Below are 7,488 nucleotides of genomic sequence, written 5' to 3'. Positions count from 1 at the left end.
TTTTTTGGGGGTGGGTCAACATTCTCGGTGGTCACAGACAAAAATACATATACCTTTGTGTCTGTGTGTCTGTATCTGTGTGTCTGTGTGTGTCTGTGTGTCTGTATCTGTGTGTCTGTATCTGTGTGTGTGTCTGTGTGTCTGTATCTGTGTGTGTGTGTGTGTGTGTGTCTGTGTATCTTTTTCTGTGTGTGTGTTTGTACCCCGGTTGAGAGTAACATTTTCTCTTTGTTGAGCAGGACATCGTTCAGACTTCCTTAAAGACAGTACTCAGTGATGATGACAAATTGTTTGGAATCTCCACACAACCTTCAAATAATTTTGACAGGTTAGGGTGGCCCAGTATCATATTGGACAGAGGTCGTGCTTCATTTGGAATTTGGCAGGTACCGGAACAAAAAGTGAGCGCGAGAGGGGGTTGACCCGGGGGCCTCTGAGGTACCAGAATGCATGAGAAAAAATCACCTTTATAATAAAGCATGCATTCATATCATCGATATGTGATATAAAGCAGTAGAGTAGAGGCACTTACAGAAGGAGCAGTAGAGTAGAGGCACTTACAGAAGGAGCAGTAGAGTAGAGGCACTTACAGAAGGAGCAGTAGAGTAGAGGCACTTACAGAAGGAGCAGTAGAGTAGAGGCACTTACAGAAGGAGCAGTAGAGTAGAGGCACTTACAGAAGGAGCAGTAGAGTAGAGGCACTTACAGAAGGAGCAGTAGAGTAGAGGCACTTACAGAAGGAGCAGTAGAGTAGAGGCACTTACAGAAGGAGCAGTAGAGTAGAGGCACTTACAGAAGGAGCAGTAGAGTAGAGGCACTTACAGAAGGAACAGTAGAGTAGAGGCACTTACAGAAGGAACAGTAGAGTAGAGGCACTTACAGAAGGAGCAGTAGAGTAGAGGCACTTACAGAAGGAGCAGTAGAGTAGAGGCACTTACAGAAGGAGCAGTAGAGTAGAGGCACTTACAGAAGGAGCAGTAGAGTAGAGGCACTTACAGAAGGAACAGTAGAGTAGAGGCACTTACAGAAGGAGCAGTAGAGTAGAGGCACTTACAGAAGGAGCAGTAGAGTAGAGGCACTTACAGAAGGAGCAGTAGAGTAGAGGCACTTACAGAAGGAGCAGTAGAGTAGAGGCACTTACAGAAGGAGCAGTAGAGTAGAGGCACTTACAGAAGGAGCAGTAGAGTAGAGGCACTTACAGAAGGAGCAGTAGAGTAGTGGCACTTACAGAAGGAGCAGTAGAGTAGTGGCACTTACAGAAGGAACATACAAGGGGAACATTTTTAGTAGTCGAGGGAAGAGAAAATGTGTCCTCTTATAAGTGTATGAACATTCTACATCATTTAACTGGAGACGACGGCAGAATCTGGTTTTTATACAAATGATCCAAACGACAGGCTACTTTGACACAAATGATGGAAACGACAGGCTACTTTGACACAAATGATCCAGACGACAGGCTACTTTGACACAAATGATCCAGACGACAGGACTGTGAAGCAACACACACACACAGTCGGGTTCCATTAAGGACACACATGTGTCTCATAGATTCTGTAATGTAATTTTGTATCTACCAATTTTCTTTTGCACAACAACCTGCATCTGTCTGGTTGGCTGTGTGTCTGTCTGTTCGAGGCCCATATTGCAGTTCTCTCTAATGTCCACAGGGCGGCAGCAGAGAGACAGTTATGGTGCAGACCAACAGAATGGGAATTAATATGTATTTTTCTTTTAAATCCAAAACAACAACACAGAATTAATACATTATATCCAAAACAACAACACAGCTTCTTCACCTGCATTGCTTGCTGTTTGGGGTTTTAGGCTGGGTTTCTGTACAGCACTTTGAGATATCAGCTGATGTACGAAGGGCTATATAAAATAAATTTGATTGATTGATTGATTGAAATACATTATATCCACCGCAAGTCTCTTAAGAACAAATTCTTACTTAGAATGACAACCTACACCGGCCAAACTCAGACAACGCTGGGCCAATTGTGCACCGCCCTACTGGACTCCCAATCACGGCCGGTTGTGATACAGCCTGGATTTGAACCAGGGTCTGTAGTGACACCTTTTGCACTGAAATGCAGTGTCTTAGACCTCTGCTCCACTCAGGAACACCGAGAGAAGCAACGTAGATTACATCAAGAGATGGTCAGGGAGAAGAAGAGGACAGCAGAGAGGCAGGGAGGAGAAGAGGACAGCAGAGAGGCAGGGAGGAGAAGAGGACAGCAGAGAGGAGAAGAGGACAGGAGAGAGTCAGGGAGGAGTAGAGGACAGCAGAGAGGCAGAGAGGAGAAGACGACGGCAGGGAGGAGAAGAGGACAGCAGAGAGGCAGAGAGGAGAAGAGGACAGCAGAGAGGCAGAGAGGAGAAGAGGACAGCAGAGAGGCAGGGAGGAGAAGAGAACAGCAGAGAGGCAGGGAGGAGAAGAGGACAGCAGAGAGGAGAAGAGGACAGCAGAGAGGAGAAGAGGACCGCAGAGAGGAGAAGAGGACAGCAGAGAGGAGAAGAGGACAGCAGAGAGGAGAAGAGGACAGCAGAGAGGAGAAGAGGACCGCAGAGAGGAGAAGAGAACAGCAGAGAGGGCAGGGAGGAGAAGAGGACAGCAGAGAGGCAGGGAGGAGAAGAGGACAGCAGAGAGGCAGAGGAGAGGTGGAGAGGGGAGAGGTGGAGAGATGGAGAGGTGGAGAGGGGAGAGGTGGAGAGATGGAGAGGTGGAGAGGGGATAGGTGGAGAGGGGAGAGGCGGAGAGGCGTTGAGGCGGAGAGGCGGGTTCAGTGGCTTGTCAAATAGCTAGAGCAGGAATTCACTGAGTTAAATAAAGGTTAAATAAAATCTCTATATTTTTAAAGAGCTACGGAGGAGAAGCACTGAACTGGAGCGACTCTTACAGCTGTCATACACTGATAAACACCTCCACCGTATACAGCCCTTCCCATTCCTCTGCAGCATCCCCAGATACCCAGGTTAGGACAAGAGGGTTCTACTATCCCATAAGTCTATGCATACACACAGAAGAATTCTAAACAAAGGGACCAGTGATGCTAGTTATCAACAGCATGAATCTGTGTATTTTATCCTGATTTCCTCCCAGTTGGGACTTTTTGTTGTTGTGGTATTGTGTAGAACGACTTTCATATTTGAATTTCTGAAAATGTATTAATTCTGTGTTGTTGTTTTGGATATAATGTATTAATTCTGTGTTGTTGTTTAGGATATAATGTATTAATTCTGTGTTGTTGTTTTGGATATAATGTATGTATTCTGTGTTGTTGTTTTGGATATAATGTATGTATTCTGTGTTGTTGTTTTGGATATAATGTATGTATTCTGTGTTGTTGTTTTGGATATAATGTATTAATTCTGTGTTGTTGTTTTGGATATAATGTATGTATTCTGTGTTGTTGTTTAGGATATAATGTATTAATTCTGTGTTGTTGTTTTGGATATAATGTATTAATTCTGTGTTGTTGTTTTGGATATAATGTATTAATTCTGTGTTGTTGTTTAGGATATAATGTATTAATTCTGTGTCGTTGTTAGTTATTTTGGATATTTTCGAGGCCTCTATGACCAGGACTGTTTTCTTAGTAACAGATCATATAACTTCAACATTAAACCTATCTGACCAAGACTGTTTTCTTAGTAACAGATCATATAACTTCAACATTAAACCTATCTGACCAGGACTGTTTTCTTAGTAACAGATCATATAACTTCAACATTAAACCTATCTGACCAGGACTGTTTTCTTAGTAACAGATCATATAACTTTAACATTAAACCTATCTGACCAAGACTGTTTTCTTAGTAACAGATCATATAACTTCAACATTAAACCTATCTGACCAGGACTGTTTTCTTAGTAACAGATCATATAACTTTAACATTAAACCTATCTGACCAAGACTGTTTTCTTAGTAACAGATCATATAACTTCAACATTAAACCTATCTGACCAAGACTGTTTTCTTAGTAACAGATCATATAACTTCAACATTAAACCTATCTGACCAGGACTGTTTTCTTAGTAACAGATCATATAACTTTAACATTAAACCTATCTGACCAAGACTGTTTTCTTAGTAACAGATCATATAACTTCAACATTAAACCTATCTGACCAGGACTGTTTTCTTAGTAACAGATCATATAACTTTAACATTAAACCTATCTGACCAGGACTGTTTTCTTAGTAACAGATCATATAACTTCAACATTAAACCTATCTGACCAAGACTGTTTTCTTAGTAACAGATCATATAACTTCAACATTAAACCTATCTGACCAGGACTGTTTTCTTAGTAACAGATCATATAACTTCAACATTAAACCTATCTGACCAGGACTGTTTTCTTAGTAACAGATCATATAACTTCAACATTAAACCTATCTGACCAAGACTGTTTTCTTAGTAACAGATCATATAACTTCAACATTAAACCTATCTGACCAGGACTGTTTTCTTAGTAACAGATCATATAACTTCAACATTAAACCTATCTGACCAGGACTGTTTTCTTAGTAACAGATCATATAACTTCAACATTAAACCTATCTGACCAGGACTGTTTTCTTAGTAACAGATCATATAACTTCAACATTAAACCTATCTGACCAGGACTGTTTTCTTAGTAACAGATCATATAACTTTAACATTAAACCTATCTGACCAGGACTGTTTTCTTAGTAACAGATCATATAACTTTAACATTAAACCTATCTGACCAAGACTGTTTTCTTAGTAACAGATCATATAACTTCAACATTAAACCTATCTGACCAAGACTGTTTTCTTAGTAACAGATCATATAACTTCAACATTAAACCTATCTGACCAGGACTGTTTTCTTAGTAACAGATCATATAACTTCAACATTAAACCTATCTGACCAAGACTGTTTTCTTAGTAACAGATCATATAACTTTAACATTAAACCTATCTGACCAGGACTGTTTTCTTAGTAACAGATCATATAACTTTAACATTAAACCTATCTGACCAGGACTGTTTTCTTAGTAACAGATCATATAACTTTAACATTAAACCTATCTGACCAAGACTGTTTTCTTAGTAACAGATCATATAACTTCAACATTAAACCTATCTGACCAGGACTGTTTTCTTAGTAACAGATCATATAACTTCAACATTAAACCTATCTGACCAGGACTGTTTTCTTAGTAACAGATCATATAACTTTAACATTAAACCTATCTGACCAAGACTGTTTTCTTAGTAACAGATCATATAACTTCAACATTAAACCTATCTGACCAGGACTGTTTTCTTAGTAACAGATCATATAACTTTAACATTAAACCTATCTGACCAAGACTGTTTTCTTAGTAACAGATCATATAACTTCAACATTAAACCTATCTGACCAAGACTGTTTTCTTAGTAACAGATCATATAACTTCAACATTAAACCTATCTGACCAGGACTGTTTTCTTAGTAACAGATCATATAACTTTAACATTAAACCTATCTGACCAAGACTGTTTTCTTAGTAACAGATCATATAACTTCAACATTAAACCTATCTGACCAGGACTGTTTTCTTAGTAACAGATCATATAACTTTAACATTAAACCTATCTGACCAGGACTGTTTTCTTAGTAACAGATCATATAACTTCAACATTAAACCTATCTGACCAAGACTGTTTTCTTAGTAACAGATCATATAACTTCAACATTAAACCTATCTGACCAGGACTGTTTTCTTAGTAACAGATCATATAACTTCAACATTAAACCTATCTGACCAGGACTGTTTTCTTAGTAACAGATCATATAACTTCAACATTAAACCTATCTGACCAAGACTGTTTTCTTAGTAACAGATCATATAACTTCAACATTAAACCTATCTGACCAGGACTGTTTTCTTAGTAACAGATCATATAACTTCAACATTAAACCTATCTGACCAGGACTGTTTTCTTAGTAACAGATCATATAACTTCAACATTAAACCTATCTGACCAGGACTGTTTTCTTAGTAACAGATCATATAACTTTAACATTGAACCTATCTGACCAGGACTGTTTTCTTAGTAACAGATCATATAACTTTAACATTAAACCTATCTGACCAAGACTGTTTTCTTAGTAACAGATCATATAACTTCAACATTAAACCTATCTGACCAAGACTGTTTTCTTAGTAACAGATCATATAACTTCAACATTAAACCTATCTGACCAGGACTGTTTTCTTAGTAACAGATCATATAACTTCAACATTAAACCTATCTGACCAGGACTGTTTTCTTAGTAACAGATCATATAACTTCAACATTAAACCTATCTGACCAGGACTGTTTTCTTAGTAACAGATCATATAACTTTAACATTAAACCTATCTGACCAAGACTGTTTTCTTAGTAACAGATCATATAACTTCAACATTAAACCTATCTGACCAGGACTGTTTTCTTAGTAACAGATCATATAACTTTAACATTAAACCTATCTGACCAAGACTGTTTTCTTAGTAACAGATCATATAACTTTAACATTAAACCTATCTGACCAAGACTGTTTTCTTAGTAACAGATCATATAACTTTAACATTAAACCTATCTGACCAGGACTGTTTTCTTAGTAACAGATCATATAACTTCAACATTAAACCTATCTGACCAGGACTGTTTTCTTAGTAACAGATCATATAACTTCAACATTAAACCTATCTGACCAGGACTGTTTTCTTAGTAACAGATCATATAACTTCAACATTAAACCTATCTGACCAGGACTGTTTTCTTAGTAACAGATCATATAACTTCAACATTAAACCTATCTGACCAGGACTGTTTTCTTAGTAACAGATCATATAACTTCAACATTAAACCTATCTGACCAGGACTGTTTTCTTAGTAACAGATCATATAACTTTAACATTAAACCTATCTGACCAGGACTGTTTTCTTAGTAACAGATCATATAACTTTAACATTAAACCTTCCTTCTCTTGAGATTAAAGTCTTATTTACAGTTTTACTCCAATATAAGAATTGCCACAATAATGTTTGTTCAAATGATCACTAACATAGAGAGGCTGCTGCCAAAATACAGACTCAAATCTCTGGCCACTTCAATACATGATCACTAACATAGAGAGGCTGCTGCCAAAATACAGACTCAAATCTCTGGCCACTTCAATACATGATCACTAACATAGAGAGGCTGCTGCCAAAATACAGACTCAAATCTCTGGCTACTTCAATACATGATCACTAACATAGAGAGGCTGCTGCCAAAATACAGACTCAAATCTCTGGCCACTTCAATACATGATCACTAACATAGAGAGGCTGCTGCCAAAATACAGACTCAAATCTCTGGCCACTTCAATACATGATCACTAACATAGAGAGGCTGCTGCCAAAATACAGACTCAAATCTCTGGCCACTTCAATACATGATCACTAACATAGAGAGGCTGCTGCCAAAATACAGACT

The sequence above is a fragment of the Oncorhynchus mykiss genome, chromosome 21 (genome assembly GCF_013265735.2).
Source record: "Oncorhynchus mykiss isolate Arlee chromosome 21, USDA_OmykA_1.1, whole genome shotgun sequence".
NCBI lineage: Eukaryota > Metazoa > Chordata > Actinopteri > Salmoniformes > Salmonidae > Oncorhynchus > Oncorhynchus mykiss.
The sequence above is the reverse complement of the archived record's forward strand: the minus strand, read 5'-3'. Positions refer to the sequence as shown.